This window comes from Ovis aries, chromosome 1 (assembly GCF_016772045.2).
Source record: "Ovis aries strain OAR_USU_Benz2616 breed Rambouillet chromosome 1, ARS-UI_Ramb_v3.0, whole genome shotgun sequence".
Lineage (NCBI taxonomy): Eukaryota > Metazoa > Chordata > Mammalia > Artiodactyla > Bovidae > Ovis > Ovis aries.
This window is the reverse complement of record NC_056054.1, coordinates 242808744-242819106: the sequence shown is the minus strand read 5'-3', so window position 1 is coordinate 242819106 and position 10363 is coordinate 242808744.

Here is a 10363-nt window from a genome sequence, read left to right as displayed (position 1 = left end):
GATTCATAGCCCAGTGGGGGCAAGGACTGTGTACAAGTTGGGACCTGTATAACCCCAGTTCTTGGCACAGTCTTTGCATGTGGTTGGATTCAATATGTACTTGAAAAAAAGTCTCTATTGAATTTGTTACACTACTGCATTTGTTTTATGTTTTGTTTTTTGGGCTGTGAGGCATGTGGGATCTTCGCTCCCCAGCCAGGTATTGAACCTGTATCTTCTGCACTGGAAGGCAAAGACTTAACCACCGGACCACCAAGGAGGTCCCAATACATACTTTTAATGGACAAATGCATTACATCTTTAACTAGAATTCTTGAATAATCACTTACTGAGTGCCAACTAAATGGAAAAGAGAACAAATGTTGTGGCCAAGGATATATTGTTTATTCTATTTTTCTGATTTTCACTTCATTTTAATTATATTGAGTTCAAGAACATTGAAAATGCACCTTGAAGACTAATTAACAGTACACTGAATACATGTTTGTTAAATGTTTCAGTGTCAATTGGTGTTGTTTTTCTCCAATTCTTTGGTACACATCCAAAGAGGAGGTTAGAATCACTGTTTTATTTAATTATGTTTACATGTCCCCATTCCTTTACTCTGCAGAGGTTTTCAACAAACTTTGAATGCTCTTGGACACAGGAACAAATAATGATAGATACCATCTACCACAAAATTAGCCATAAGCTAAACATGATTTAATAATACCCATTATATGTTTATTTTAATATCTGTTTGTGCTCTGCTTAGACCTAAGCCAAGTCTGAAGTTACTGGCTTCAGTACCTTGTGACATGGCTCAGCTTCATACTGGTAAGAAAAAATAAAAATCAATGGAGACATTCATCAACTACAACACATGTGTGTTTAAAAATAATTGTAGAACAAGAACATATTTTAGATTATTTAAAGAAAGCATTTTATATGAATCATATCATTAAATTCATAGAATATGATTTTAATACTTATTTGATATTCTTAATAACTCTGAATAGCACACAGGAGAAAACGAATTCTTACTTTCAAACCAGAGGGTGACAAGCTCCTGCTTTTCAGATGAAGAGGTTTCCCTGGTGGTTCAGATGGTAACGAATCTGGCTGCAATGCAGGACACCTGGTTCTGATCCCTGGGTTGGGAAGATCTGAGAGTAACACACACTTTCCAGATAAAGAAAATTAGTGTACGTTATCCTCTGCTGGTCTGTTAGATCATGTCATGACCTGTGACTGCTAGAAGCCCTGGCTGGAGATGCCGTTTCACCTTCAGTTCCATGTATATACATTTTGTGATAACATCTAAGAACCTTAAGATTACTAGGTACACATTCTTTGTTCTTGTGTGTGTGCTGAGTTGCCTAGTCATGTCTGACTCTTTTGGGACCCCATGGACTGTAGCCTACCAGCATCCTCTGTCCATGAGATTTCCCAGGCGATAATACTGGAGTGGGTTGACATTTCTTTCTCCAGGGGATCTTCCCAACCCAGGGATCAAACCCATGTCTCCTGCATTGGTAGACAGATTCTTTACCACTGAGCCCCTGGGAAGCCTCTTTCTTCTTAAATTTTCATCTATTTTAATCATATATTTAAAATAGATTTATTTTAATATAATTCACACACCATAACATTTACCCTTTCAAAATGTACTCATCAGTGTTTTGTATATTGAGAGATTTGTGCAACATCAGCACTAAGCAATAATAATGAGCCCAAAACATACAGCAGTCTGTCATCCCAGATCATCTCTACTCTTATGTTCCTGGCCTGCTAACTCTTAAATTCCATCTCCATCTGTTTCCTGACTTTTGATCCTTTTTTTTTTTTTTTCATTTAATGTTTGCTTGTGTCATGGAGATTTGGCATTTATATTTTGTCTCTAATTTCTGACAGTCTTCAAGAACTTTTGTGTAGAACTGCTCACCAGTTTTCTTATTTTGGTTACCTCTGGGGGTGCTTCTGCCTTAGCTGTTCTTTAAAAATCTATGCACAGTTATAGCTCACCTCAACACTCCAGCCAGTTAACTATTTCCTGTAAAAGGGTCATGCAAACATTTTGCTTCCAATTTTTGTTTCTTGGGACTCAGCCTTCAATGAATCTATAACAACATGGATGAGCCCAGAATCTCTTAATATATTGAATTGATGGCTTGTGAAACAAGCAGTGAAGGAAACAGAGACATCTTGTTTCGGGGAAACTTAAGGCATGCCCCCAGGAATTGGGAATTGCTTCTAGGCCAGGTACATAAAGATATGGGGTATACTCCAGGGAAGTGCAGATGAGTTGCCTGTGGCTCCTGTGTCTGGATCATACCTGAAGGCTTTGCATACTGTGGGATGCTCAGCACAGAATGAACCATCTCAGTGCTCTTATTGGAAATGGGGAGCATTTGAAGGGGCACTTATGGCTGTCACTTTGATAAGAACATTACTGGCACTGAACGGACAGGGACCAGAGAGATTGGACTTCCTACATTGCACAGGGCAGCTCTGCACAAAGAGTATTTGTTGGTGTCCTACCTGACTTTGAATGCCTAATGGGGGATATGACAAAATAGGTGTCATCAAGTGTTTAATGAGTCTGATATATTGAGGACTACTGACTCATCCCACAACTTCCCTGGTGGCTCAGTGGTAAAGAACCTGCCTGCCAAAGCAGGAGTCTTGGGTTTAATCCCTGAGTTGGGAAGATCCCCTGCAGAGGGAAATGGCAACCCACTCCAGTATTCTTGCCTGGAAAATCTCATGGACAGAGGAGCCTGGCAGGCTAGTCTGTGGGGTCGCTTAGGAGCTGGACATGACTCAGTGACTAAACAACAACTTATCCCAACAGCCCTCTACATGTCTGCTGCCTTTGCTCTTACACTCTGCCCTAACCTGGGATGTGGCCCACAAACCCTGCGTTGTCCTTCTGGGGCCACCCTGAATACTGAGCTAACCTTTGACAGGGAGATCTTTCTTTTCCTTTTCCTCAGAATAAGCTCGTTATGAGGCTCAGAAAGAGCTATGGTTGGACAGCTTCAACACTGGGAAAGGGCTGCAGAGCCAGCAGGTGAGTTTAAGTACAGCTGGAGGATCAAAGGGTGGAGTCTGGATCCAGATTGTCTAGATTTGAATTCCAGCTTTGCAATTTACTATCAGTGAGACCTTGAGGAAAACACCATTGTCTCCATTTCTCCCCTCTGTAAAAATGGGGTAATATTGGTCCCTGCCCTAGAGGTTTGTTGTAGGATTAAATGTGTCAATAAATATAAAGTGCTTGTGAGAGGATCCGGTATAGAGTAAGTGATGTGTTAGCTATAAATATTAAGAAGCCTACTACACTGATGATTTATGCTGGAAAAGGAAGGTCAAGTGCCCCATCAATTAAGATATATAACCTTGGGCTTTCCTGATGACTCAGTGGTAAAAGATTCCACCTGCCAAAGCAGAAGACACAGATTTGATCCCAGATCTGAGAAGACCCCACATGCTGCAGAGCAACTAAGCCTGTGCACCACAACTACTGAGCTTGTGCTCCAGAGCCCAGGAGCCACAACCACCGAGCCCGTGTTCAACAATTACTGAAGTTCTTGTGCCCTAGAACTTCTCTTGATCCACAGCAAGAGAAGCCACCACAATTAGAAGCCCACACACCACAGTGAGAGAGTAGCCCCCACTCTCTCAACCAGAAAAAGCCCGCACAGCAGTGTAGACCCAGCACAGCCAAAAAAATAAATAAATAAATAAATAAAATTATTTTAAAATGTGACCTTTAGCATTTCACTTTATCCATATGACTTTTCGTTTCTCACTGGTAAAATAGATGAATATTTGTCCTGCCCCTATTTGTCCCATGATGACTTAAAAGTTATCTTCCAAAGGTTTAGGCGCACAATAGCAGGCATCACATAATGCAGGCAGGAACTCACAGGCCAGCGTCAGCAGGACTGTGAGTCCCCTGCTTTTACAATTTCCTGGAGAGATGTTTTTGGGACATAGGGCTGGGTGCTGGCAGAGGTACTTTGCCTCCTGCTGTTTTCTATTTTTAATGGAGAGTGCATGACAGTGATCTGCCTCTGGGAAATAGATACTTTGAGCTTTGGTGCCAGGTTTTTAATGATGTACTGGAAAAAGCCAGCTCTCTAGCACGCACAGACCATGAAGGAAGTTGCCAGGTTTCCCACAGAGAGAGGTCCACAGTCAAGAACTGGCACTCCTGTTTTTCAGTACAAGAGTAAAAGTTAAAATGTAAGTAAACAGACTTTTAGAATTGTTAGGCACTATGTAACTTATTCTACCTATGAATAGTAAAAAGTAACGGCAACAGAGTACAATGAAGAATACTATATGTATTGAATAGATAGTACACATGATTCTTTTTTACATCTTAACTGTCTAATCCTCTTTTTTATACCATAATTTTTTTTTTTCTTTTAGCTTTGGCTGTGGTGGGTCATCATTGGTTTGCCCCGGCTTTCTCTAATTGCAGTGCATGGGGGCTACTCTTTGTTGCAGTATGGAGGCTTCTCATTGTGGTGTCTCTTCTTGTTGCAGAGCACAGGCTCTAGGCACGCAGGCTTCAGTAGTTGTAGCACGTGGGCTCAGTAGTTGTAACCTGCAGGCCCTAGAGTATAAGTTCAGTAGTTGTGGTGCTTAGTGGCTCCACAGCACATGGAATCTTTCTGGACCAGGGATCGGAACCCTGTCTCCTGCATTGGCAGGAGGACTCCTATCCATTGCACCACCAGAAAAGCCCTGGTATTATGTTCTTAATCCTAAATATATAACTTTGCTTTTAATAAGCATTTCTGGTTTTAAAATGATCTTTACTTATGATTGGTAGCTCATATCTGGGATGAAGATCCCCAAAAGTTGCAGGGGAGAAAAAAAAGATTGTTTAATTAATATAGTTCTTGTTCTAACACTAATAGCAAGATTTTAAAGTCACAGATTCTCATAGTATTTATAATACACTCAGTTATTTGTACATTCACTGGACTAAAATCTATGTGTCCAGTTCATATGTGATGCTGGAACTTACCATGGAAATTTAATTTGTATGATCACATTTCAGAAAGGAAACCAAATATAACTTGCCCCCAATCCAATAGGTGATGTGTGACAGAGTGTAGGACTCAGATCTGCATTTGCTGCCTTGTAAACCAGTGATTTCCAGTACTGGACAGAAATGGAAACTATTTAGCTTGCATGCTTCAATATGTAAAGTGATACTGCACACTGCCAGGGCTGGCTTCAAGGGCCTTAGTCAGTTGCATGGAACACCACATGTAGTTCAATGCTCTCTTAAAATTCTGCATTTTTTAGCAAGGGGGTCAGCATTTTTAGTTTGTCCAGGGTTCAGCATTATGTTGCTGGTCCTGCTTCTAGAAAAGATCTGGACAGCTGTTTACACCGTCTTCATGTTTGTAATGAGTGTGAAAAAGCCTGGACTATTTAGCGAAACTGTTTCTAAACATCTTTGGAACTGAGCCATTTCTACATTATTGGGAAAACAGCTTCACCTTTCAGATATCAGTTTCTTCTCTTGTGAGAATGGTACTCATATACTCTAAATGTGCTCACTTGTTGCTAAAGTGCTGGCTACCCGTGCTGATGCTTCTGAAATCCTCCAGAGGAAGATACCTTGATGATTCTCTCTACAGTTACCTAGAATGCCCTTCTTTTGCCTTGAGCAACCCTCTTGGTAAACCATAGAACTTGGGACAAACGTGACTTCCTCTAGCTTCTTGAAGGAATATTTGACTCTTCTTAGCAGTTATTTTTAAAATATAGTAGCTGAGGGGAAAGGCAAAAGAGAGAAATTATAAAACTATCTATAGACTTCAAAAGCACTGCAGATGGTGATTGTAGCCATGAAATTAAAAGATGCTTGCTCCTTGGAAGAAATGTTATAACAAACCTAGACAGTGCATTAAAAAAGCAGAGACATTACTTTGCTGACAAAGGTCTGTCTAGTCAAAGCTATGGTTTTTCCAGTAGTCATGTATAGATGTGAGAGTTGGACCATAAAGAAGGCTGAGCACCGAAGAACTGATGCTTTTGAAATGTGGTGTTGGAGAAGACTCTTGAGAGTCCCTTGGACTGCAAGGAGATCAAACCACTCAATCCTAAAGGAAATCAGTCCTGAATATTCATTGGAAGGACTGATACTGAAGCTCAAACTCCAATACTTTGTCCACCTGATGCATAGAGTTGATTCAATAGAAAAGAGCCTGATGCTGGGAAACATAGAAGGCTGGAGAAGAAGGGGACATCAGAGGATGAGAATGGTGGATGACATCACTGACTCAATGGACATGAGTTTGAGCAAGCTCCAGGAGATGATGAAGGACAGGGATGACTGGCATGCTTCAGTCCATGGGGTTGCATAGTCAGACATGACTGAGTGGCTGAACAACAGCAAGACTTTGTCTCCTGCACAGAAAGAATACACTTATCTCTCAGTGTGTTCCTGTGGTACCCTATATAAACCTCTTTAATTGCCCTTCTCACCTGGTTGTAAAGGTTTAAATGTGGTTCTCCTCTACTAGGCTACTTAAGTAGTGGAATATTGCCTTATCTTTAGAGCATCAGTATTTAGGAAAATTTTGATGAAATTTGTTAAAATGAAATAAAATAAATTGCTAAAGTTGGTATATATTCAATGTCTTGAACTGTTATATATGTCAATTATAATTATGCAATTTTCAGGTGAGTTTTGTGAAACTTCCCTAAACTCAAAACTTAATGAATCCCCAAAATGAACGCATAAGTGCTTCATTACTATCATAGCACTTACATGAGAAATCTAAAAAAAATAAATGATACAAACAGTTTACAAAACAGAGACAGATTCACAGACTTAGAAAAGGAACTTATGAGTTCTGGGGTTGGGAGGAAAGGGTGACGGGGAGGGATAGATTGGGAGTTTGGGATTGACATGTGTACACTGCTATATTTAAAACAACCAACAAGAACCTACTGTATAGCACAGGGAACTCTACTCAATACTCTGTAATAACCAAATGGGAAAAGAAAAAAAAAAAAGAAAAAAAGAATGGCTATTAATACAAGTATATGTACAACTGAATCACTTTTCTCTACACTTAAAACTAACACAACAATACTCCAATAAAAAATAAAAAAATTAGGAATCATAAGAGAAATAAAATCTTATAGGAATTATTTCCTTGATTAAACAGTTTGTTCTCTGTAACAGTGAGTTTCTGTTTTGTTATATTCATTAATTTTTTTAGGTTCAATGTACAAGTTAAAATACAGTATTTGTCTTTCTCTGTTTGACTTACTTCACTAAGCATAAAAGCTTCCAGATGTATCTATGTTGTTGCAAATAGCAAAACGTTATTCCTTTCATGACTGAGTAATATTATATATATATATATATATATATATATATACACACACACACACACATACACACACACACATGCTACATCTTCTTTATCCATTTCTCTATTGATGGACACTTAGATTGCTTCCATATCTTGGCAATTGTAAATAATGCTAATATCCAAGAGTGAGATTGGTGGATGATATGGTAGTTATATTTTTAATTTTTTCGGGAATCTCCATACTGTTTTTCATAGTGACTTTACCAATTTACATTCCCACCAAAAAGGCACAAGTCTACCTTTTCTCCACATCCTTGCCAATACATATTATTTGTAGAATTTTGATGACAGCCACCCTGACAGGTATGAGGTGATTTCTCACTGTGGTTTTGACTTACATTCCCCTGATGATTAATGATGCTGAGCACCTTTTCATGTACCTGTTGGCTAGCTGTATTTTTGGAAAAATGTCTGTTAGGTCCTTCTGTTCAGTTTCGATCAGATTGTTTTTCTTTTGATATTGTGTTGAATGAGCCTTTTATAGATTTTGAATATTAACCCCCTGTCAAACATATTACTTGCAAATATTTCCTCCCATCCAGTGGGGTATCTTTTCATTTTGTTGATGGCTTCCTTTGATGTGCAAAAGCTTTTAAATTTGATTGGGTCCTGTTTGTTAATTTTTGCTTTTTATTTCCTTGCCTGAGGATATAGATCAAAAAAAAAAAAAAAAAAGTGCTGCTATAGTTTCTGCCATAGAGAGTACTACCTGTTTTCTTCTTTGAGTTTTGTGACTTTTGGTCTCACATTTATGTCTTTAATCCATTTTGAGTCTATGTTTGTATATATTGTAAGAAAATTTTCTAATTTCATTCTTTCACATGTAACTGTCCAGTCTTCCTAATGCTGCTTATTGAAGAGACTGTCTTTTCACCATTGAATATTTTTGCCTCCTTTGTCATATATTAATTGACCATATGAGCTTAGGTTTATTTCTGTGCTTTGTGTTCTTTTCTGTTGATTCATATGTCTGCTTTTCTGCCAGAAACATGCTGTATTAATTTCTATTACTTTGCAGTATAGTTAGAAGTCAGGATACTGTTCATACTGTTCATGGGCTTTTCAAGGCAAGAATACTGACATGATTTGCCATTCCCTTCTCCAGTGGACCACATTTTGTCAGAACTCTCTACCATGACCCATCTGTCTTGGGTGGCCCTACATGGGATGGCTCATAGTTTCATTGAGTTAGACAAGGCTATGGTTCATGTGATCAGTTTGATTAGTTTTCTGTGATGTGGTTTTCATTCTGTCTGCCCTCTGAGGAATAAGGATAAGAGGCTTATGGAAGCTTCCTGATGGGAGACACTGACTGTGGGGGAAACTGGATCTTGTTCTGATGGGCGGGGCTATACCCAGTAAATTTTTAATCCAGTTTTCTGTTGATGAGTGGGGCTGTGTTTCCTCCTGTTGTTTGACCTGAGACCAAACTATGGTAGAGGTAATGAAGATAATGGCAACCTCCTTCAAAAGGTCCCATGGATGCCTGCCACACTCAGTGCCCCCAACCCTGCAGCAGGCCACTGCTGACACATGACTCCACTGGAAACTCCTGGACACACACAGGCAAGTCTGGGTCAGTCTCTTGTGGGGTCACTGCTCCTTCCTCCTGGGTCCTGGTGCACACGAGGTTTTGTTTGTGCCCTCCAAGAGTCTGTTTTTGCCAGTCCTGTGTAAGTTCTGGTGGCTCTATGGTGGGATTAATGGTGACCTCCTCCAAGAGGGCTTATACCACACCCAGGTCTGCCGCATCCAGGCCCCTGCCCCTGTGGCAGACCACTGCTGACCTGTACCTCCATAGGTGACACTCAAACACTCAAAGGCAGGTCTGGCTCAGTCTCTGTAGGGACTCGTGGTGCACACAAGGTTTTGTTTGAGCCCTCCAAGTATCTCTGGTGGTTGTGGTGCCGGCGTCCAGCTCCAGCAGCCAGGGAATCAGCCTGAAGGGATGAGTGGTGTCGGTAGATGATGATGTAGCCTCTGACTCATAGTACAAAACTACATGTTTATTTCAAGCTTCAGGTTTTCTTTTATACTTTAACAAAAGCATTAGGTCAGAGGTTTGACATTTTTAGTTTTCCCCACCCAGATTTACTGTCTCCAGAAATCATTGTTGTCCTACAAACACAGTTCCTGCTTCAGTGATTCTCTCAGAATCAGCTTTACTATCTATTATCTACTTTGTCTATGTGTCCTATAATTAACTTGTGATTACATTGTAACTCATGCTACATTCCTCAGTTTATTTCTTATCTTTCTAAATCCTATTTGCCCCTATCTTAAGATCACTATCTCCTGAAAAGGCTTCTAGCTATTCTTAATTATTCCTAAACCCTAAACTCAACAAACTTCTTTTGCCATAAATATTTCCCTCACAAACAGGTCTCAGACAACAATCCTTCCCATGGCCTCAAGCTGAGGCCTATGTGCTCATCCTGGGACATTCTTTGTAAAGATCCTTGAACAAATGTCAATGGTTACTTTATAGATTATTTTCTGGGCACAACTGCAGAAGGCTTTGTGCTTTCTCATGCTTCTCTCAAGCACATTAACATTCTTTCCATCCAACTCAACTGAAGAAAGGAAAGAATAAGTCAGAATCACAAGGCTTAACTCCTTCATCCCAGGACCGAGCCTGCAAGATGAGGAGAGGGGTTGGGGCCATGCCTCCATTTTGTCAGTAATGCCTAACACAGCTCCTGACAGTATGGGATTTGATTCTAAACGTGATTTTGCTCCTCCTACTGTCTTTCCAGGGGTTCTCCTTGCCTTGGATGTGGGGTATCATTTCTTGGTGGGATATAACATTCTCAAGACCATCCTCAAGAAAAGAAATGCAAAAAGGCAAAATGGCTGTCTGAGGAGGCCTTACAAATGCTGAGAAAAGAAGAGAATCTACAGGTAAAGGAGAAAAGAAAAAACACACACATTTGAATGCAGAGTTCTGAAGAATAACAAGGAGAGATAAG